This window comes from Phascolarctos cinereus, unplaced genomic scaffold (genome assembly GCF_003287225.1).
Source record: "Phascolarctos cinereus isolate Bilbo 61053 unplaced genomic scaffold, phaCin_HiC Scaffold_726;HRSCAF=1367, whole genome shotgun sequence".
Lineage (NCBI taxonomy): Eukaryota > Metazoa > Chordata > Mammalia > Diprotodontia > Phascolarctidae > Phascolarctos > Phascolarctos cinereus.
Genome location: NW_027556098.1, coordinates 205822837 through 205847393, shown reverse-complemented (window position 1 = coordinate 205847393; position 24557 = coordinate 205822837). Strand labels below are relative to the sequence as shown.

Sequence of the window (24557 nt, the reverse complement as noted above, 5' to 3'; positions counted from 1 at the left end):
TTCCCTTCTGGTTCTAGGACTTCGGGCAGTTTTCCTTTATGATTTCCTGAAAGATACTGTCCAGGCTCTTTTTTTCATCATGATTTTCAGGTAGTCCAATAATTTTTAAATTGTCTCTCCTGAGTCGATTTTCCAGGTGGTTGTTTTACTGATGAGGTATTTTACATTTTCATCTATTTTTTCATTTTTTTGTTTCTGTTTGACTGATTCTTGCTCTCTCATAGAGACATTAGTTTCCATTTGTCCAATTCTAGTTTTTAACAGATTGTTTTCTTCTGTTAGTTTTTGTACTTCCTTCTTCAATTGGCCAATTGTGTTTTTTAGGGACTTGTTTTCTTCAGTGTATTTTTTTTCCAATTGGCCAATTGTATTTTTGAAGGACTCTTTTACCTCTCTCATTTGACTATTAAAATCCTTCTTGAGCTCTTCTAAGAAGGCTTTTTGGGCTTCAGACCAGTTCATATTCCCTTTTGTTGTTGCAGATGTGGGTTTGTTGACAATGTTGTCCTCTTCAGAATTTCTGTCTTGATCTTCACTCTTCTCATAATATGAATCTATGGTAGTTTCTTTTTACTCATGGTGTTTCTTTATTCCCTGGCCTTTAAAGAGATTGAGCTCTCCTGCTGGGGAACAGAGGGTACTGACCCAAGCTTCTTGTGTTGGGAGCCTAGGTCTTGGTCACTGGCTTTGTGTGCTGGGGCCTCTTATGCTGGAATTGGAGGCTGTAGGTTTCTGGCAGCTTACCTGTGTTGGGCTGGAATCAGCAAGGCTGGAACTTTCAGGCAATTCTAGGTTGCCTGCTTTTCCTTTCCTTTAGCTTTCTTCAGCTCCTTTTAGATGGGTGCTGCAGGGTGTTTATCTGCCTGGGGCCCCCTGCAGTGTTGTCTCCCTCATTTCTGCTAATGCACTGGGAGATTCCTTTGTGGTGGAGTGCCGAGGCTCCTGGTGGTTTTCTGAGCTGGTTTCCACCGGTTCCCCCCCCCTCACTGAGGCACTCGGAGGTCCAGGTGTTGGTGTTTGCCTTCTACCACCTGGGCTTCAGGATTTCTTCACAATTGGAGGCTCAGGGCTCCTACAGCTCACCTGGTGTTGGGTTGGAATCAGCAAGGCCGGGGCTTTAGGAAGCCTTTAGGTTGTTTTCTTCACCTCCTTTCAGATGAATGCCACAGGGTACTTATAAGCCTGGGGCCCCTTGTAGTTCTGCCTCCCTTATTTTTGCTGAGGCACTGGGAGACCTGTTTGCTGGGCTCCTGCACTGCTGCTCATTGTCTTTGTTCTAGTTCAGGTGTTCCAGGGTTTTTTTCTGGGGTGATATTTTCTGGGTTTTCAGAGATAGATAGGGGAGAGTGAGAGCAACTACCTTTTCACTCTGCCATCTTGGCTCCTGGAAGCAGAAAAGAGTGTTTCAAGGAGAAGGTAATTATCAGTGTCAAAGACTGCAGAAAGGTCAAGAAGGGTGAGGGTTGAGAAAAAGCCACTGGATTTAGCAAATAAGAGATCATGGATAAGTTTGGACAGAAGAGGTTCTGTTGAATGTTGAGGAGAGAGAGTTAAGAAGAGAGTAGGAGGAGAGGATATAGAGGCACCTATTGTGGATGCCTTCTCAAGGAGTTTAGCCACAAGACACAGAGAGATATATGGGATGATAATGGGGATGGAAGAATTTAAGGAAATTTTTGTGAGGATGGAGAACACATGGACATGTTTGTAGGCAATAGGAAACCAGTCAGTACACAGGTAGAGACAGGATGGAATGGGATCATTTTTGCCGGTAGAGAAATTTGTCTTGAGAAAGGGTGGGGGTCACCTTTTCTTGTTCTTCAGAGGTGAAGGAGAAAGTTGTAGAAGGCATTGGAATGATATGATTTGAGGAGGAGGTGAGAAGAGAGAGACCTCCTGGTGAACATCTATTTTTTCAGTAAAATATGAGGCAGCTTATAATACATGAGGCTGTTCTTCGCTGAATGGGTGCAGAGAGGGAGTCAGAGGAGGTTTGGAATAACTGCTATGGCAAGTGGTATAGAGAGTTGATAAGGAAGGTATAAAAGGATTTCCCAGCAGCAGTGAGGGACAAGTTGAGTTTGTATAACATAAATTTTAGTGGACCCAATCAGAAGAGCTGTGTGATTTTCTTTCTCTGCTTTTGTTCAGTAGCATGTGTGTAGGAGTAAAGACGGGATTGTGGGAGACATCTAAGGCTGAGGCTTGGCAAAGCACAATTCTGGAGAGAAAGGAACTCAAAAGAAGATGGCACTGTAGAATTGAATTGGTTCACCAAGGGATCAACATGGGGGAAAGAGGAGCATGTAGCTACTACAGAGGTGATAGCCTGAAAGAGAAATAAGGGGTCAAGGGATTGGAGGTCATGGTATGGACTCAGAATAGGCTTTGGTATCGGAAGGCAAAAGGAAAAGTAGAAATCCAATAGATTGTGAGCAAATAATGGCATTTCAGAGTCCTTGAACATGGAGATTGTGCATTGTAGGTGATGGCAAAATCAAGAGTATGGTCATCTTTGTATGTGACTAAGGTGGGATGGAAGAGTAAGTCATGAGAAATGAGTAGGTTGAGGAACTGGAAAGTTAGGGTGTTTGAGGGAGTATCAATAATTATGTTGAAATCCCCTAGTATGAGAGAAGGAGTTGAAGAGGAGAGAAAGATTATGAGCCAGATACTAAATGAATTGAGGAAGGAAGAAGAGTATCCTGGAAATCTGTAGATAACAGATACCAGGATTTTGATTGGAGGGATTGGGAGGGCAGATGTGGATTGTATGTACTTCAAAGAAGGAGAAGTTACTAAGTGATGGTATAGGGCAAGAACATGGAAGTGTTCTTGGGGAGCAAGGAGTTTTTAATCCCCCTACCTTTATCATAAAGTCAAGTGGAACGAGTGAAAGTGCATTCAGTGCTGGAAAATGTGGTGAAGGAGGTTGTGTCATCGGAAGGGAGTCAGGTTTCAATGAGAACCAGAAGATGAAAGGAGTGGGGAAGGAAAAGATTTCAGATCGAAGACAAGTTTGTTGCCTGTGGAGAAGACATTCCAGAGGTCACATTGATTAAAGTGGGTAGTATTTGGTTGGGACTTTGGGGTAAATGGGTTGAGGGCTATGGGAATAAGGAATCAGGTAGTAGGTTTGGGGAATGAGGAAGGGAGTTTGGATGATAACCTACAGAGGTTCAGAATCACTGGGATAGAGGATGTTACTAAATCAATCATTAAGTGAAACCTTTAGAGAGATTTTCAGTCTGTAGTATCATGACCTGAGGGAGAGGCCTTCCTGTACCTTGGACTGATCAGGCAAGAAGGCAAAAACTTGGAACAGAAGAAATGGTGATACTTTCCCTTCCCAGGGCAAGAGACCAGGAGAAGGAAACAGCATAAAATATGTTATGGTTGTGCCATAACACTGCTGTGAACACAGCAGTGTTCAAGGCCATCAGGAACTCCTTGAGTGTCCACTTCATACCAGAATGTGCAGCATAGTCTCTGCTTATTGCAACTGGATTGAAAGCCACAGGCTATCTAAGGGTCTTCACAGGTCCTCACCTCTGTTTAGATGGTATAAGCTCTTCCAGATGTTCCTGCTGATAAATGATATTGTGTTAATTTCATTAAATCTTTAAATATTACAGGATTTAGTAAGATCCATAATTACCAAAAGGCAATCAACCTAATTATCCATAAAGGAAAAATTAAATTGACCAAATCACATATTGTCCAGACTACAATGGGCAGTTGGAAGACTGTTTCATTGAGTTAATAGATCAGTCCATTGATCTGGAACACACACTGTAGATGGACAGTGGTTTGGGCACAGAAATGAATAGGAGAAAAACAGTAGGATGAATTGCATTTGGGGAAACATGTAGTTGTTTCAGTAATATCAAACTGTTTTCTGGCATGTGTGCATACACACACACACACACATACACACAAATTATTTTCACACAAATGTTCCCTTGGTCATGTTGTATGGCTGCAAATCTTGGAACACTAATAGTCTCTGAAGAGTCAGAGTTTTAGGTGACCTACAAGGTATTGGAGTGATGCATTGTGGGAACAAATAGACTACAACATATTTTCAATGATGAACTATGTGCAAGAAGTTTTTATGAGATATCATTGAGGAAATGCATGATCAAGGAGAATGAAGATGTCACTTAGCAAACTGAAGACATGAAAGATGGACAGTCTTAGTGTCTCCTAGTGCGCACATAATGTAAAACAAAAAACAAAAAGTGCAGAGGAATGCTTCTAGAATATTGGGTACCTCTCTGAAAATTCTTCCTTGGGTCTACATATCTCACCTGGGCTAAAAGTGGAGTGATCACTCAGGCCCAATCTCATTGCTGATAGGCACAGAGCTTTGATTGTTTTGCTTCTGACCTGGACTGGTTTCACCTTTGTAACACCTCAAGAATACATCCCTTTCTCTCCTCTGATACTGCCACCACTCTTGTGTAGGCCCTTATCACCTCATACCTAGACTATTGCAATAACCTGCTGATGGGTCTGTTTGCCTCAAGTCTCTTCTTCCTCCAATCCATCCTCCATTCAGCAACTAAAGTGATTTTCCTAAAGCATGGGTCGGACCATGCCACCCCTTACTCAATAAACTGCAGTAGCTCCCTATCACTTCTAGGTTCAAATTTAAAATGCTCTACTTGCCATTCAGTGTCCTTCATTGTCCTCTTTCTAGTCTTTTAATACCTTCTTCTCCTCCATCCCTCCCCTCCCCTCTGTTTCATACTCTTCAATCCAGTGACACTGGCCTTTTGGTTACTCCACAAAAAAAAAAAAAAGAAAGAAAGAAAAGATACTCCGTCTCTTGGCTTCAGTTATTTTCTCTGGCTGAATCCCATGCCTGGAATGCTTTTCTTTCTCATCTCTGCCTTCTGGCTTCCCTTGCTTTCTTTAACCTCATCTTCTACCGGAAGCCTTTCATAACCCGTCTTAATTCTAGTGTGTTCTCTCTTTTCATTATTTCCTATTCAATTCAATTCAATAAACATTTATTAAGTACCAGGCACTTTGCTAAGCACTGGGGATACAAATAGGAAAAATAGTCCCTGCCCAAAAGGAGCTTGCAATCTAATAGGGAAGGAAATTGTAGAAAGGGATACCAGGGGGTATCATATTTGTGGGGGTTCAAACCTTCAACCCAAGCAGAGCTGCAGACAGTGAAGGGTTAGTAGAGAGTCTAGGTCCTGCTATCTATAAAGGAAAGCTTTTGGAGGGGTTTACTGGTCTACCCTCCAGTCCTACTCATTCCACATTGTTGTTTGTTGTTTGTTTTTTAAGAGAAGCAATGACATCACAGGGTGATTTAATTGGATTTGAGTGAGGCAGAGTTGTACAGTCAGCAGCTTCACTCTCTCTTCCAGAGTCATCTAAGTTCAGTGGCAGGACAAAAGTCAAGATGACTGGTGAAAGTCAAGAGGACTGGTGCTGGCCAGGGATGTAACTCTGAGAACTCCATGGTGCCTGCTTCAGCTGCCTTCTTGGCCATTGGAACAAATTTTCTCATCTGCCCATTCTTCTGGGGCAAGTCTTCACATACTTGGAGTAGACACCCCCCTACCTCACCAGTGGGTATGAGGCCTGTTACCTTCAACCTGGTTTAAACTGTCTGCCCAGGTTGCTAGGGTGTGGCTGCTGCACATGCTACAGCTTCTTGGAGCTACAGGTGAGAGTTGAGGGCCAGGTAGACACCAAAGGTGGATGAGCAGCCCTGAAAAGGACCAAGCCTCTACACTACAGGTGGCAGTCAGTCCTCCTTGAACACCCCACACACCCCGCTTATTGGGGCAGCTAGGTGGTGAAGTGAATAGAGTGCTGGGCCTAGAGTCAGGAATAGTTGAGTTCAAATCCAGCCTCAGGCACTTACTATCTCTGCAACCCTAGGCAAGTCACTTAACCCTGTTTGCCTCAGTTTCTTCATCTGTAAAATGAGCTGGAAAAGGAAATGGCAAATTGCTCTGGTATCTCTGCCAAGAAGCCCCAAATGGGGTCATGAAGAGTCAGACATGACTAAAAATGACTCAATGACAGCAACAACAAATTGACCTATCCTGTATATAGCTTATTTGTATTTGTTTGTTTGTAATGTCTCCTCCATTAGATTCCAAGTTCCTTGAGGGCAGAAACTATTTTTTTCCCCCTTTTTGTATCCCCAGAGCTTTACACAATACTTGGCTTATGGTTGGCACTTAGTAATGTTGATTGATTGACTGACTGGTTCACCTTTCTTTAAGCAGCCTGCTTGTCCCGCCCTCCTAGGTGCTCACCATATTGGTGCTGGATTTAGTATGAATACCCATTTGACTTATTGCAGTTGAGAATCCTCAAGCTCAAGTGATCCACCAATCTTAGCCTTCCTGGTATCTGAGATTACAGGAATGTGCCACCTGCCCAGGTCCCCTCTGAAAATTATTTGGGAGAACATAGGATGGCATTGATGGATTGTTATAACAATACAGGGAGGGTTCAAATGGATGAGATAACAGATCCATTGATATATTAAACTATAAATGTCTCATTATTAGTTCTCCAATATTTCAAACTATCTCTAGTTTTATCTCTAATTTTATACTCCCTTTACCAGTACAGATCACGTTTCCAAGATTTAATAGATGGTTTAATCAGTTTTTAAGGCCTGAAGAAACATACCATCTTTCTGGTAATGAGTCTTTCTAACCTTAGACTGAACTTTAGATGACAGACATGTAATACATTGTGAATGAAGCCTGGACTGAAAGTGTTCCCAGGTTAAAGAGAGCTTTTGGAGCTTTTACCCTACTGGCATAGCTTCAAAACCCCAGGGTTACTTCCACTGGTGTGTATACAGCACAGGGTAGCACACCCTGGTATACCTTATTCATACTTTCTGCATTCCTATGGTCACCTCTGCTCCGCAATGAGACATCAGAATAAGAATTGAATGGAGGATGGTTAACTCCTGAAAGCCTTTACAACTCTGAGATGTATGATTTAGGTGTAGAAGATTGTTGGACAAATTCCCTGATCAAGTACATTGAAGCTATAGGAGGGTACATCTTCCCAGACAGTGTGTCAAGATGTCTTCTGGCACATTGTTGAGAAGGCTGAAGACCTGTCTTTGAGTCTCTTAATTGGGGGTGAATTGATTGGTTTATACTGTTATGGTTGAATTTGGGGGTGGTTTTATTGGCTCAGGCTCTTAGAGGTCAGAGCCACTCCATAAAAGTGAACAAACTGTCAGCCTTATGGCTGTCCTATTTCTCTTTTAGAGAGATCCAGGAAGCACTGAGACACAAGAACAGATGTTACCTGGGTTAGGCAGATGGGTAATTCTGGTCCATTAACATATTACCACCATCCCCACTCCAGAGACCCACTCATCATTCCTCCTCCTGACTGCAGTCCTAGAGACGGTAGCAGCAGGGGACAGTGAGTGTTACATGTGCACTCAAGCAACAGGAAAAGGGAACGAGGTGACAAAGTAGTGGGAGCTTGTGAATCCTAGTATCCTCGGAGGAAAGGACATTTAGTAAGCAACGTTGAGTTCCTAGAGGATTCTGGGATCCATCCAGCCTTCCAGAGGGAGAAGGGAGGATTTAGACCTGCTATAGCTGAAACCCAAAATATCACCAATTCATCCACAATGGCCCAAATCAATCAGTTCATCCCCAAAAGCTGGGAATTAAGTTGATGTCTGAAATCCCCTCAACAAGGGGCCAGTCACAACAGCCGTCACAGCAGGGAGATGAACTTCCCTGTAACTTCATCAAGTCAATCAAAGGTTCTTCATCCTGGATTCATGATGCCAAGATTCAAATAGTGTTTCCAACTTGAAGAGAACTATCAGAAATTTTGCCTTACTGAAAGAACTTAAAACCACACATACACATTTTACATATTTACAGTTACTAGAATTGTAATTCAATATAGTTGGTTTCCTTTGTATTTTTTTTTCATGCATTTAAAAATGTTATTCTGGGTCCATAGGCTTCACCAGACTGCCAAGGAGGTCATCTTCTCTTTCTCTGTCTGTGTCTCTTTGTCTCTCTGTCTCTGTCTCTCTCTCTCTCTGTCTCTCTCTCTCTCTCTCTCTCTCTCTCTCTCTCTCTCTCTCTCTCTCACACACACACACACACACACACACACACACACACACACACATTCCTGATCTATGTATCTATATAATACACAAGATAGCACAATTGGAATCACCTGTACCTCTAACCAAGTATTAATGATGATCTTTAAAGTCCTGGCCAGCTCTAAAATTCCAAGAAGTTACTAGGTCCTTTAAAATGTGATCATGATATTGTTCATCATTTAGAATTCTAAATACGGATTGAGGCTGTATAACATGAACATAACTGTAATAGCATAATCTCTCTTTAAAATACCAAATGAGTTACAGATCTATTCATGATAGCGTTCTTTTTTTTTTTTGATGGGCTCAATATAGAAATAAAAAAAATAAAAGTTCTGGAATAGTCCAAAAACAGTATTAATTTCCTTTCTTTTAGATAAAATAATTCTAGAGCAAAAAATCAAAGTTTCAGTAATTGGCTGGTCTCCAGATAACAGACAGAAATGCCATCCCTCCAACCAATTCTTAAAGATTTTCTGCATGGTAAGACCTGCTAGAGATTGTGCCCCACTAGCATAGCCTTGGAGAACCCAAGGTCATGCTCACACCATTATTAGGCATAAAAGTAGAAATTTTATGGAGGACTCTGTAACCATCAATCACTATATGCATGCAAATTAGTATTATTGCCATTATAATTTTTGTTAATATAATACCAGTGTTAAATATTTTGGACAACTATTTATTATATCAAGAATTTAGGGAATATTTAGCAGCATGAATATGTTTTAAAACATCATTTTATGAGTTATCTTTCTTCAGCATTTAAAAATACACAACACCTACCAAAATCTATTTCTGCAATACATCTAATAGTTGGCTTAGAGGCAATGAAAAGTTTAACTTTCAAAGTTGATTTTCCGCAAAATGCAATGCCTTTATTCTAGAGGTCAATGGAACTTGCCAGTGTCTTTGTTTTTCAGAATTACTCAATCAGTTGCACAATGAAACAAAAATTGGTCACCATCTCATGAGAAATGGAAACAGTACATGAATTCGGAACTCTATGCTTCTCTTTTCCTTGTTTCCTCCACAGGGGAATCAGCACAAAAATCTCATGTCGCCGCATGCTAAGGGGAAAAAATAGCATTGTCATTCACTTATTTTCAATAATAGAAACTAATTTCTAAGTATATTCATTCATTTTTAATTTGGAAGTATTCCCTAGAAGGCAACATAAAACTTCTTTATTATTTCCATCACATTGCAAGTGTTTTTGTGGTTAAAATTGATTTGTATAAAGCAATACAATTTTAAAATGAGAACTACCAAAAAGAGAAATTGAGTTAAATGCTAAATGGCTTGGGAACATTGTGGGAAAATATTGTATACTACTGAAAATTAAATTATTTCCAAAATATTTTTTCTATTTTTAAAAAATTTTCTGAATATATGACTATCACAGTGTATATATATGTATATATGTAGAGTCCATCCGTATATGTGTGTGTATATACACACTCACACACACACACACACACACACACACGCATATACACACACAGAGTCCCAAAAATTATTTCAGTTTCTTATTAAATGAAATTACACAGTGGGGTTTTCATTTGTGGAAGTAAATGTTTGCCAGTGTTAGACATATACAATAATGAAGTCCATGCATGGAATCATTACTTACTGGATCCCAGAAATGACTCTTTTGAAAAACTAAAATCCAGAAATAATAGAACTTCTTGCAGAGAGTATATCAGAACACTGCTCTCCATACCCCCTGTGCTTCTCCCTACTAGTCCCTGCTCTTTTTGTCAGCTGTTCCTCAGACAGGCAGACCAGACTATATTGTAGGACGTGTGGAATTCCTTTTTAAATAAAATTTAATGTTGCCTTCTTTATCCACTGGCAGATGTTACAAGTCTTTTGGTTGGTGTTTAGGGAATCTTTACAATGGCAATTCATTTCAACACCTTACATTTCTCTAGTGCTCTTATGTCTATAATCTCCTTACTCTGACAATAATTGTACCCTCTCTATCCTCATTTAAATAGGATAACATTGTGTCATCGAGAGGTAAGTGATTTGCCTCATTTGCAAAGCTAGCCAGCAATGCTGAGACTGTATCTTGTATCTCAGCCCCAGGGTCTTTCTGTTAGACCATTGTACCTTTCGATTTTTGAATGGCTTATGCAGTGATGTACATCACACTAGAATCTGATCATAGTAGAAACATTCTAGATAAATGGGTGAGGAAAATAGTTTCCATCCAACATGAAGAGCCAAAAGATGAGAAGTGGGAAAATATAAAAGAGTACACAAAAACTAAATATGAAAGCATAAGGGATTAAGACAAATGAAACATGAGGGGGAAAGCCAAATGATAAAAATAGATACATTAATATAAGATACACAGATATAAAGGTCAAGAGAAATATTAGAAGGAATGACTTAGACAAAAGCAAATATGGTTAGTCTTAAAGTCAGGAAGACCTAGGTTGAAATCCTATCTCTGCTATATATTACTGTGTGGATGTGGCCTAGTTCCTTGGGGAGATAGAGGTCAAGATGCTGGTGGTGTCGGTAGTTTGACTTGCTTGGAATATGCTATACCTTGCTGCTTTATCTGGATCAAAACACCAACTAAGGAGAGGACAACAATGTCAAAATGCCTATGTGCAAAGCCTCATAGGGTAATATGAATTGGTCTGAAGCTCAAAAAGTCCTCTGGTAAGAGCTCAAAAAGGATTTCAAAAATCAATATGAGAGGTAGAAGAAAAAATTGGGAAAAGAAATAAGAGTTATGAAAGAGAATTATGGAAAAAAATGTTAACAGCTTGAAAAAGGAAGCACAAAAAATTGATTGAAGAAAACAACTCTTTAAAAATTAGAATTGGCCAAATGGAAAAAAAAATCCACAGAAGAAAATAAAAGTAAATAGTAATAAAATAAAATAAAAAGTAAAATTGGCCAATGGAAGAGGAGGTACAAAAGCTTACTGAAAAAAATAATTGCTAATGACTATATGAAACATCAAGAATCAGGCAAATAAAATCAAAAGAAGAAAATAATAGAAGAAAATCTAACATACTTCATTGGAAAAAAAAACTGATTTGGATCCAGTAGAGATAATTTAAGAATCATTGGACTAGCTTAAAACCATGATAAAAAAAAAAGAGCCTGGATGGCGTCTTTCAAGAAATTATCAAGGAAAACTGTCCTGATATCCTAGAACCAGAGGGCAACATAGTCATTGAAAAAAACCACTCATCAGCCTCCTGAAAGAGATCCCAAAATGAAAACTCCAAGAAATATTGTAGCCAAATTTCAGAACTATCAGGTCGAGGAAAAAAAATACTACAAGCAACCAGAAAGAAACAATTCAAATATCAAGGAACCACAAGCAGGATTACATAGGAATTAGCAGCTTCTACATTAAAGGATCAGAGGGCTTAGAATATGATATTCTGGAAAGCAAAAGAGCTTGGATTACAACTAAGAATCAACTATCTAGCAAAACTGAGCATAATCTTTCAGGAGAAAAGATGGCTATTCAATGAAATAGGGGACTTTCAAATTTTCCTGATGAGAAGACCAGAGCTGAACAGAAAATTTGATCTTCAATACAAGACTCAAAAGAAGCATAAAAAGGTAAACAGGAAACAAAACAAAACAAAACATGGTATTCAATAAGGTTAAATTGTTTACATCCCTACATGGCAAAATGATGCTTGTAACTCTTAAGAACTGTATCTCTTGTAGGGCAGTAAGAAGGAGCATATTTAGACAAAGGGTGTGAGTATAAGTTGACTTTGATGTGATGACTAAAAAAAAAAAACAGAACTGAAAGAATGTGCTATAACATAGGCGCAGAGGTATGTGTCTGGGGGAAGAGATGGAAAACTAAGAGGAAAGAAAAGAGCACTGATAAGGGATGTGGATACACACACACACACACACACACAAAACCAAATTTGATCTACTTGATGGTTTTACTTAGGTTGGCCCTGCTCTGAACAAATGAAAATTCTTATAACAACTTTCAACATAATCCAAGTTTTTTGTGTTCACTGTCACTGGATTGCATTGCATTTCCATCAGGCTACTGACAGTAAAAATCTATTTAATCTCCATTTAAATCCCAGAATAGTGGCTGTTGAAATTTGTTGTGGAGAACTTCTGCCACTGACAAAGATTTAGTGCTGGAAGTTGGACCTAACAATAATACTCAACATTTATCCATGTTGTGTTTCATCTTTATAGTTTTATACAAATTAAATCTCTAGTCATTCATAGGAAACTATATATATAATATATATATATATATATATATATATATATATATATATATAAATCATATTATGTTATGCCAATTCTCAGATTTTAACCAGAGCCACTTTTAGAAATAACAGTAAAAATTAATCTTCTCTCCTTAGCCACTTACTCTCACAAATAAATACCTTTTTATCTGCTGGCCACTAGGGGCTATTTCTTGTACTTAAATAGCAGAGTTGCTTTCTTGGCTGGGTCAGAGAAGCATGGAAATATTTCACAGATGTTTATTGGTATCTTAGTTTCTAAACTGAAATTTTAGTTTCTAAATTGATATTTTAGTTTCTATAAACTTCTATGAGTATAAGGAGGTGTTAAGGAGTTTCCTACAGCTCCACAATACAAGTTTTTTAAAATAAATTTGAAAAATTTAACTTGGTCATTAGATAAAGGTAAATCATGCTACCCAGGAAATAACTAGTAACTGAAAGATTCAATCATACCCCTTGGGCCAATAAAAAAAAAATTGACTCATTCAGCAGTTTGAAAATTTGGTAATCTGAGCACAAGTTAGAAGCTGCATATGGAGGAGATCCCTTTAAGGGAGAGAGTCCCTTTTTCCACATTGGCAATATAGAGCTGAAGGAAAATTACTTGACCAGTAGGAGACATTGCATGCTGCAGAAAGCAGAGACTCTCACTCCAGATGGACTTGGGTATAGAAAGGCAATTATTCAAGGGAAGAATCAACTTCCAAGGGTATGAACTCTGGTAGCAGAAAAGGCACCCAGTGTAGACTTGTAAGAGAGCTAGCCTTACATATTGAGAATTATGTTTTGAAGAAGAATCAACCCTACATATCACATGAACACTACACATAGGGAGAAGGAACATTGTGGCCCTGCAGTAGTTAAGTTGTAAGTTGCCTTGGCCACATGTATTATCTACATGTGTGCCTTATTACCACTATACTCTAAGTTGGTGCCCACATTCCACATGGATATCATGTGTTTTAGTGGGAGAAGGATATATATAGATATATAGATATAGATATAGATCCTAATTATATATTATTATATATATCCCATATTATAGGGAAGGATAATGTATAATGTCTATACTTATTGTCACATATTACTAAAATGCCTTTTCTAAGAGTTAATTGGTCTATTTTTAACGGAAAGTTCACTGGTAGGGATTTAGGAGTTATAATGTTAGAAGTGTATGGTCACAGGGCACGTTCCAGAGCATGGGAATAGCAAATGCCCTCTGGATATTTAAATTGTGAGTAGGAGTGCAATTTGGGGAAGTAGCTCACTTGGTTTAATGGGTTAATGCTGATATTTAGATTAGTATCATGCATAATTGGGTTCTCTTTTAGAGAAAGGAAACTTTTATATTCCTGAATTCTCATTCTTTCTCCCTGTATTTAACAGTTTTAATGCTGTCAAAGAGAAATGGTTCCAGGATTTCCTGGTTAAATGCTTCAGGCAATAATTCCTGAAAAGTTCCATTCATGTCAAAGATTAATTTCTGTCTCAGTCAAATAAGCTATCTTGTCTTGCTATGGTGCATTTCCTCTGTCAGCTGGCTCTGATGGTATTGAAATTCTGCCTAATTTAATGCTTTATTCTCTCACAGTTCATATTTGTGTTAGGTAAAAAAAAAAACCCAAAACATTTTGACCTATTTGTCAAAATGTTTTAGGTGCTATTTATTTGATAGGAAATAAAGTAAAGTTTGAATATAAAAAATTGGCATAAGGGAATGAGAAAATATAGGATGTCATTTCCATTCAGGAATGTCTTTACAAGTCACAAAAATTTTGTAATACGTTCACTGGAAAACATTCTAAATAATTCAATTATTTATTTAATTAATAATATTATAAATTAATGACCTGATAAGTTAATAATTAGACAAAATTTCTATCAAACTCTATATGTTTCAATCAGGTTAATTTGGAGAATGTATCATTTCTTGGATGAACTCCTAATTTTCCTCCTTGGGTATGAGTCTTCTATAATTACAGAAGGAGGAGTTTCCTCTCCTCTCCTCTCCTTCCTCTTCCCACCAAGGGAAAGTCCTTTCCTCTAGCACTACTTCATTTTCTTTAACTTACCAAACTTTGGATGGTATAAGACCTACTACTTTTGCCCTATCATTTACTCTGTAAATGTCAGTACCCTTGAAATTTTTCAAGCAGAGTCGTTTTAACTACAAGTTTGATTTCAGTATTATTTGAAGGTGCTTGACTACCCTAGAGTAATGGAGAAAAGAAATTAGCAATCATTTCCATTTGGATCATGCATTGCAATAAGAAATGTAAATGGTCAATCTACTACAAACCAATATTGATCATCATTTGTTAATAGCTTCTTTGTGGAGATAAAAAAATAAAACATGTGGTAGGTTCTCAGTTGATTTTATAGATTACAGGTGATATATTGATGCATAAAAATCACTTTTCATATACTCTAATTGTTGCTTATTATTAAAGGCAAAAGATTTTATTTCCATCGTTCATCTACAGTGGGTAACAGCATATAGTTGGTAAACATTAAAAAAATAGAGATTTCATTTTTTTTCACTACTTGTGTCACTACAGTTGGGGTGAAGGGTTGGTGAAACAACAACATTAGCAACCTAATGTTCAATACATTTTGGTAAAACTGCTGTCTGGTATCTAAATTATAAGAGAATATATACCTTAGTTCTCTCTGCTCTGAATATGTGCTGCTTTGAATAAACACAAAAGGGACTTCAAAAGGCGGTCTTTGTCCTAAGAGCAAAAGAGGGCATCACTGTGGACTTAGAAATCAATGAGGAAATTCCCTTAGCAAACAATTACTATACAACCTGCAGAAGTTGGAGATGAGGTTTTGAATAACACCTTATGGCAAAAGGTTGAGTCTTAATCAAAGTTAAACAGCATATGATTTTACCATTATATGGATTACTTAGGCTTTTGGGGAGGAAAATGGTCCAATTGAAATAGCAAGGGTTATGGCTTTTATTTAAATACAAAGAAATGTTGGTTTGTTCTTGAGAAACTATTAAATGACTGATATTTAGTAGGAGCCCTCTGACTTCAGGGCACATTGGAGGTCCAATATAGAGGGTTAAAAAAGGCATACTGGACAAAGAAAATGCAGATGCTTTAGAGTTCTGCCTACGAGTTGGGAAACAGACACTAAGGCAGTCTTCTGCTTAAGGTTCTCATGGTTTTATTTCAAGAGAAATATTCTCAGATATAATTTTTGGCACACAGTTTGAACTTAAGGCAGAATATAAAGACAATTATGCATTATAATCAATATTATTTAGGAAATAACAGTTGCCAGACTTTAAATGTTGTGGTTAAGAGAATTAGGCAGAAACATATTGCTGTGGAGAGATAAAGTGCATGTCGGGAGCAGAATGCAATGTACAAAAAAAAAAAACCCCAAACCTGTCTATGTACTCATTTGTTAAAGATAGATCATGGTAATTAATGTGGATGTAAAAGAATAAATATGCCTTTTGAAGTTACAATTAATATAAACAAGAATTATTTTAAAATTTTTGGAAGTAATTGAAAAGGAAGGTAGAGCCCAGTTCAGACATGCATGATAAGGAATTCCAGAATGTTATGAAGGAATGGCTATAATATTATTGGATTTTTATGGGAAATGGCCTATCAGTTTACAAGATTTCATTAAAATATATACATGACTAAACATTAAAAATAAATTGCCATTTGCTTCTATAATAAATCAAAATTTCCCTGTAATCAATAGAATGACAAGTAGAGAGAAAGGCTGATTAAACAGACATTACTGAGGATACTGTCATAATTGTTGACCTAATTATATAGCCTAAATAAAAAAAAGAAAAAAACATGTCTTTATGTTTCACATAATAGAAAAGATGATGCTCCACTAGAATTGGAATTGCAATTGGATTTGGAGTTAAAAGGCCTGGGTTTGAATTCAAACTTTGCCACTCATTACCTGTGTGACCTTGGGCAAAGTTCCTTCCCCTTTCTTGGCTTCAGTTTCCTCATCTATAAAAATGAAGTGATTAGACTAGCTGATCTCTAATATTCCTTCTTGTTCTAAACACTATGATCTATGATCCCCAACCCAATTTACTTGCACTATTACATTTCTACTAGACCAAAAAACCAAAGCTAAACAAAACAAAAATCCATCATCTTATCTTCAGCATTTAATGAGGGAATATTTATTCCATTAATATCAGAGCAAAATGTTAAATTCATCTACCGTTTTGTTATAAATATGAAGCATTGGCTTACTAACAAAGAATCCAAATTCCTAACTAGCTTTTGTGTGTCCTCTTAATGCTACTGGAAATGTGATCATGCAAATACATTGAAAGTGTCAGATTTAAAAAAAAATGTCAGATTTTAGATAGTCATCTTGCTGATTTTCTTAAATCTTCAACTGCCTAAGAACTTCTCAGTCAGCATCTACCAACTATCCTGAGATTTCATGTCATGTTAGTTTCCACCCTAGTCCCAGTGGAAATCTTGAGTATCTTGTTTTTTCTAGCAAAAACACGAACATAATTCCACTCATTCCATTATCATGTGCATCCTGCCCTCTCTAGCATGTGCCTTTAATGCCAATCATCTTAACTGTTCCAAGAAGATTTCAGTCTAATGAAGTTAATGATTCTGTAGTTGGCTGTAGCTATTAAGTCAGGGTTCATCTGTTTTATAACAGAGACATTTACTATGTAATATAGAGTAAATGAAAACGAATTGTTTCCCCTGTGAGAGTGCCTTTATGTATGACTATTGGTATAGTTGATATTTGTTCATAGCTTTAAAGTTTCCAAAATGTTTTTATACATTGTAGCCTGGAGGAGAAAAAGTCAAAATGTCTTAACTAGAATTCATATTTGGACAGATTGGAATGATAATTCCATGGTACAGAAATGGATCAAAAATGAAATCATAAGATCATAAATAAAGAGTTAGAAAAGACTTTAGAAGGCAACTAGTCCCATCTCTTCATTTTGTAAGTGAAAATCTGAAGCACAGAGAGATTAAATAATTTGCTCAATGTCATTCAGGTGCCCAGGGAAACAGGTTTGAATCTACCTCTACCAACCCTAAATCCAGTGTTCTTTTCAACGTACGATATTGCCTCTCATAAAAGATGTGATGACATGACCAGGATTTCTTGTGTTTGTTTCTTTCACAGAAAAAGAAAAATGCAAATTTTCTGTGGTGTGTGTAAATAATTAGGTATGTTTATCCAACTGGTGTATTGTTAGGGGTTATGATAATCACTGATTAGATGTGACCTCCCTGCTGATGTTGGCATTATTTGCATTCAAGGTTCAAGTTTGAGTTGGTTTGAGTTTCCAGTTTAACTGGTGATGAATTTAATTCAGGCCAATTTTATTCATTGTTCATTTATTAACTAAATGAAAGGCAGAGAAGCAATGGAGTATAATGGATAGAGGGCTGACCTTAGAATTAGCAAGACCGAGGTTCAAGTCCTGCCTCATACACACATTGACTATATGACCATGGGCAGTATCTTAACATCTAAGGCTATAGTTTATGGCCAAGTGGTTAATCATTTTATTGTTTTCATTCAGTCATTTTTCAGTCATGTCCAACTCTTCCTGACCCCATTTGGTGTTTTCTTAGCAAAGATACTGGAATGGTTTGCCATTTCCTTCTCCAGCTCATTTTTTACAGATGAAGAACTGAGGCAAACAGAGTTAAGTGACTTGCCCAGGGTCAAACAGCTAGTAAGTCTCTGAGGCCAGATTTGAACTCAGGGAAATGAGTCTTGCTGACTCCAGGACCTGCACTCTATCCAGTAAGCTGTGGCTTCTGAAACTTTTTCCACTCATGACCACTTTCCAAACCACTGCCCTAGTACTTACTCTGCCATAAAGCAAATTCAGGAATAATCAATACAACATATTCCACATATAAACCTGGGTCACGTTCTCCTACTAATGAACAGGGGGAAAAATGTACTTATGTCAATTTACAATTCACAACTCTTGACTGAGGGTCTTGATGTCTTTCAGGATTAATATGCCCCAACCTAAAATTAATTCTCTCTAGCTTTTGGTCCTCCCTATCCTCCTACTGGGACAATCTTCTTTCCATGGGGATTAGAGATTTAGGGAGAAGAAGGAAGCTTAGAGGCTATTGAATTTAATGACATACTACTTAGTGCTTTACATATGCTATCTCATTTGATGTTCACTACAACCCTATGACATGGGTGCTATTTTTATCCCTGTTTTACTGGTGAGGAAACTGAGACAGGTTAAGTGGTATGCCCAAGGTCATTCAGCCAGTAAGTGTCTGAGGCAGGATTTAAGGATTTCTTTATTCCAGTTCTAACCCTTTATCCATGATGTTGTTTCCACTTGCTCCTTGATGTCCGGGACTGTTTCATTTTTGACTTTGTATCTTCAGTACGTGGCACAGTGCCTATAATATAATAAATGATTAATAAGTTACATCACATATAGAGATTTATCATCTCATTTTGCATAGGAAAAAACTGAGTCTGAGAGGTTAAATGATGTGTCCAGGGTCACACAGCTAATAAGTGTCTAAGTTAGGATTTGAAGTCAGCTCTTGGAGTCACCTAGCTAATGAATAATGGTTGGTTGTTTATAAATGAATTTTTAAAAAATTGCTGAGTGTTTACAATGTGCTAGGCAATGTTTTAAGCACTGAAGATACAAATATAGAAGCAAGACATTTTCTCCTCTCATAGAGCTTAAACCCCACTAGGTGAGAAAACATATACAAAGGAATAGTCACAAAGGAAGGATTAATTAATTTACAAAATGTAATCTGATTCTTAACACCTTAACCACATTAGGTCCCCAACTTTCTATTAAAATGTTGCCATTGAACTTTGATGAAATTGTCTATTGTTTCTAAAACATGGCCTTTGATCAACCAATTCTTTAGGATTAAATTATTTAGTCTCTAAGTTTGAATTATTTCTTCAAATCCCCCCTTGTTGATTATCGTTTTCATTTTGTTGTGGTCAATAAAGAATGTTTAACACTTTTGCATTTACTTATGAAGTTTTTATGCCTTAGCACATGGACAGTTTATGCAAAGGTCCTATGTATATTTCTTTCTTTTCCTATTCAGTGATCACCAAAGAGCCATCAAAACTAACTTTTCTGAAATTCTACTCATGTTCTTAACTTCTTTCTTATTTATCCTTTTGTTAGATTTGTTTAGTTCTAGAAGGTTCCCAGCTGTTACAATCAATTAAGGTCTCAAACTATTGTAGTTTTGTTGTCTATTTTCCTCTATAAGTTGATGGTATTTTTCCTTCAACTATTTACACTGGATGCCATTTGGTGCATTATGTATTGATATTATTACATTATCTATGGTGCCTTTAAGCATAATGCCGTTTCCCTGCTTCTGTCATTTAACTTTGTCTATTTTTACTGATGCCTTGTCTGAGATGATGATGACTACCCCCACTTTTTAAAAATCCACCTGAAGCATAATAAATTCTGGAATAGCCCTTCAATTTAACTGTGTGTGAATCAAACTTTTAATAATGAGATTTAAGCAGTTGCTGTAATTTAAGGGCAACAGATATGTAACTGGGGGGGAAAAGTAAATCAGGATAGCCAATGGATAGCTCATGTGCTCCATTAATGGCCATGCAATGCCAAGAGGCTGAGAAGAAGGCCTTCCAAATGCTGGGTGATCCCTGTGGAGAATTTACAGGACATAGAGAAGATTCACATTGGTTAGGCAGGCACATCTGGCTGTGATCTCTTCCCTTAAGGAAGTATTCAACTCCTTGATCTCACAGGTACATTAAACTATCTAGAAGTACTCTTGTTTCTAGAATCACATTCAAATTCCCTGCCATTACTATGGATGCAGTTTCATTATCTGAAATGAGCTCCCTCCCCCATTATCTTTCGATATTTTATTTTGTCAGGTCACAATTTAAACAGTATAGTAAGAAAGTTTTCCAGAAAGAAATAACAAATGATAGAACTTAACACTTCCTCCCCTCCCCCAACCCCAGAACAAACCTCTTTGACTCTAGGATTTTCTTCACTTCAGCTAGTTTTCTGCCTGTTATTAGCTCCTGGTATTAAGGACATATTTTAATGAGAAAGTACTTCAGGGAGAAACTAATTTTTCTTTTTGTTGGAAGCATAGCTGGGACAGTCAAAATAAGTGCCTATTAATTATAGCTTGTTGTTCCAGACACTTTAGTTCAAACTGTGGACAACTTCTGTCTTTCATGAAATCTCTCATCAGAAAGAATTGAACTTAAAAAACCCCAAGTGTAAAGATGAAGCTTTGCCTCCTGGGCTCTGGGAGATCATTCGTTGTTTGCCAATTCATTGTAGAAAGTATAGCCATGTATGTCCATCAAGTCTAATGTATAAAAGAATGTGATTCGGTCATACCTGAAGCAGCCATGATAACCGATAGTGATGTCCCTGGCTTTTAGCCCCATGTCAGAGGGCTTGAGTGGGTTGTTAACAGAGCAGAAAGGAATCTATCGACAAAACAAGGCTGAAAGATCTCAGTTGCTCTCCTTACATTGTAGAACTGTCATTTGTGGCTTGCAGGAAGCTGCTACAAAAAGTTCAAGGCTTTTATAGAAATTTTGTATATGTCTTCCTGATGAAGTGAGTGGTTGTTTTCCTTATCTTCAAGGGTAAGCATTTCCGCAGTTGAAGTATGTTGATAAAAATACAAACCGTATGTAGTAAGAATGCCCAAATCTTGACATTTCCTCCCTCTTGTGGCTTGTACTCAGTTGGCACCTGAGAGCTCTGATAAAGAGCGGTATAAATGCCCCACCACAAAGCAGCTAGCTACTGAAGAAAATAAGGCCCCATATAGATTTATTTCTAGTTTTCACCTGCTCTTAGCAGCTATAAAGCAGGAAGGCCAAGTTTTCTATGAAATTGACTAAAGTTGATAGCTTTTCAGGAAAACTCAATAGAAATGTAATTTCACCTTACAAGGAGATTTCAAAGGAGATTTTCTGAAAAAGTAGATTAGAGTTTGTATATTAGTGGTGTTTATTGATTTATAGGAGCAGTGAGATGGCCCAGTGGATAGAGTGCAGGGGCTGGAGTCAGGATTACTCATCTTCCTGAGTTCTGATCTGGCCTCGGACACTTACTAGTTGTGTGATGCTGGGCAAGTCACTTAACTATTTGCCTCAGTTTCCTCATCTGCAAAATGAGCTGGAGAAGGAAATGTCAACCCATTCCAGTATCTTTACCAAGAAAACCCCAAATGGGGTCACATAGAGTCAGCCATTACTGAACAACAACAACAACATTGATTTATATTTAAATCAAGGGTATTTGGACAAAGTTCTTACTTAGGTAAGTCTCACTTTCAATGTGAAGAAGAGTTAGATTAAGCAGTGCTGCTTTTCAGTACCTTTTTTTTTTTTGGTCTGTGAAGCTAAAGTATTTGTGTTTGGGGTTTTTTTTTTTGATTTTTTTTTTGTTTGTTCTTTAGCAGTCATCAATTCAAAGCATCAGCTGCTGTGGAAAGGTCAAAGAAATTTGAGTTAGGGGACCTGGGTTCAAGATGCAGACTATGTCACCTCCAACTTGTGTGACCTGGGGCAATTTACTTAACTTCTCTTGGCCTCAGTTTCCTCATCTATAAACAAAGGATTTCGATTAAATGACCTCCGAGATTCCTTTCAGCTCAAAATCTATGATCCTATATACAAAAATTATAAAATGATCTACTTTATCAATTAGCTCTCATTCCCCCCCCCAAAAAAAAAACATAAGACTACATTATGTGAGATATGCACATTTCAGAATTAGCAAAAATAAGCTTATTTTTCCTTGTGGTTGAGAAATCAACAATCAATGGTTTTGTTTCACCAAAAAGGAAGGAAAAGGCCCACTTGTTACTTCATATGGGATATTATCATTGATTTCCTCAGTTCTGTTGAATTTTATTTTGGTGGCAAGGCTACTGGATGGATGAATTTCCCACATAGCTTCCACTCCCTGCATCAGTGACCCTTGGCAGATAGCACTGGACATGTGAGCAGAGCTGCTATATGGTTTCCACAGTGAACACACCAGAGTCCTAAGATATTTGCCATGTGGAGCAAAGACTCTGGGCCAAGACTTGTTTAGAGATTTGAAGAAGCCTTGTGATTCCTTGGAGTGTCTCAGTGAACTTTAAAAGCAGCATTCCTAGATATTGTGACAGACTTCAGACTTCAGAATAATAAGGCATGGGTATGTAGTGAAGCAGGACATAATCTTTTTTTGGGGGGGTGTGGAGAAGATGGTCCTTCTAATAGTATTTTCCCCCAATTACATGTCAAGACAATTTTTAACATTCATTTTTTACAAGATTTTGAGTTCCAAGTTTTTCCCCCTCCTTCCCTCCCCTCCCCTCTTCCTAAAATGGAAGACAAGTTGATATAGGTTATACATGTGCTATCATGTAAAACATATTTCAATATTAGTCATAGTTGTGAAAGAAGAAACAGATCAAAAGAAAAAACATGAAAAAGAATAAAGTAAGTGAAAAAAGTATGCTTCGATCTGTATTCAGAATCCATCAGTTCTTTATCTGGATGTGGATAGCATGTTCCTTTGTGAGTCCTTTATATTTGTCCTGGATGATTGTGTTGCTGAGAAGAGCTAAGTCATTCATAGCTGATCATCACACAATGTTTCCAGATTCTGCTCATTTTGCTTTGCATTAGTTCGTACAAGTCTTTCCAGGTTTTTCTGAAATCTGCCTATTCATCATTTCTTACTGCACAATAATACTCCATTACATTCATAAACCACTACTTGTTCTGCCATTCTTTTTTAGAATGTAAGCACCTTGAGGCAGGGACTGTATTTGCTTTTGCTTTTATATTTCCAATTCTTCATATAATATTCATCACTTAATAATTGCTTTTTTATTCATTCATCACTATTCAATGAAAACCTATAATTTACAAAGGGAAAGAAAAGAAAAAGAGTTTAAGAAAAAAGATAAAGAAGGTGGGAAGAAAGGGTACAGAAAAGATGGTCATGGGTATATGTGAAAGGGATGAAGGACTTTTGTGGCATTTCTCAAGTCTCAAAAATCTCCTGGTTGTAATATTTTGCTCTTTTGAAGCAGGATATACATTTATAGACTGTTTACTAAGTAACTGAAACTTTTATTCTTCTCTTAGAAAAAAAGTGTGAAATTGCTAAGCTTATAAGGGAGAGCTTCATCTCTAGGCACTTTAAAAGAAAAAAATTTACAAAAAACAAACAAACCCTAAAACCCTCATGTGATATTAGTTGTGGTGTTTCAGAATATTTTTAATGATTCTTTAGTGACTTCAAAATAATACATAAAGTCCCTTAACTGCAAAGACTTCTTAGAATGTCATCTGCAAGATGGTATTTTGAGCTTCAGCAACTTTTCAGAGACTAATATTTTAATAAGTATTCACAATCTAGATATGAAAGGTCATATCATAACAAATTAGAAAAACATGGGGGGGAAGTTACCTATGAGATCTATAGTTAAGAGAAAAGTCAAATACTACACAAGGGATAGAGATGGAATGCTAGATGGAATCACCATATTTCCTCTTCTCTCATGTTTTCCTACTCTGCCACTTGAGACTCCCAAGCCTTTAGGATTGCTAATTCCAATGCTAAGGGAAACACTTATGATCCTGCACAGGCTTTTGTAATGTCTATTTGTAGGCCCACAAAGAAAAATATATCAATCTATTTTTTAACTGAACTTGCATTTTGATTGGTGTTGGAAAATCTCAAAGAGGAAACTTCTTCTACAACTGAAATGCTAAAAGTCTACCAATTTCCAGAAAATCTTATAATTTTATTTCTCCTTTCCCAGGCTACTGCATCTACTTCCTATTCCACTTTCTCTCTTGGAATCCATTGGCCACATGTATTTGTGAAATTGGCAATGTGCAATCCAGTTTGGGTAAAATGAGAAATGCCCCTTATGAAAGTTCATTTTGTATTTCATGCTGAAACAGAAGTGCTTGAGTCCCATGAGAATGGGTTTAAAGGGAAATAGGAAGTGCTGCAAATGAAATGAAACCACATGCACATTATGTCAGAATTCTTTATTCCAAATTTTTCTTTGTAGACTTTTTCTCATTACAAATAATGAAGTTGGATTGAATGAAGCTCTAAT

The 24557-nt window shown here is 37.3% G+C and overlaps 1 long non-coding RNA gene across 7 annotated transcripts; it reads right to left on the bottom strand.

The window, feature by feature from the left end:
* Positions 1 to 1074: 1074 nt before the first annotated feature.
* LOC110221707 (uncharacterized) lies at positions 1075 to 21153 on the bottom strand. 7 transcript variants are annotated; one of them, XR_002328199.2, is made up of 5 exons: positions 20810 to 21094; positions 18742 to 18830; positions 8930 to 9213; positions 3550 to 3587; positions 1075 to 1384 (listed from the first exon to the last, which is right to left on the bottom strand). It is a non-coding gene; the product is annotated as an uncharacterized LOC110221707 (long non-coding RNA). The 7 variants fall into 7 exon arrangements; XR_013483031.1 differs by having other exon boundaries at positions 3287 to 9213; positions 20810 to 21152; XR_013483032.1 differs by having other exon boundaries at positions 3550 to 9213; positions 20810 to 21152.
* Between the last annotated feature and the right edge of the window lie 3404 nt (positions 21154 to 24557).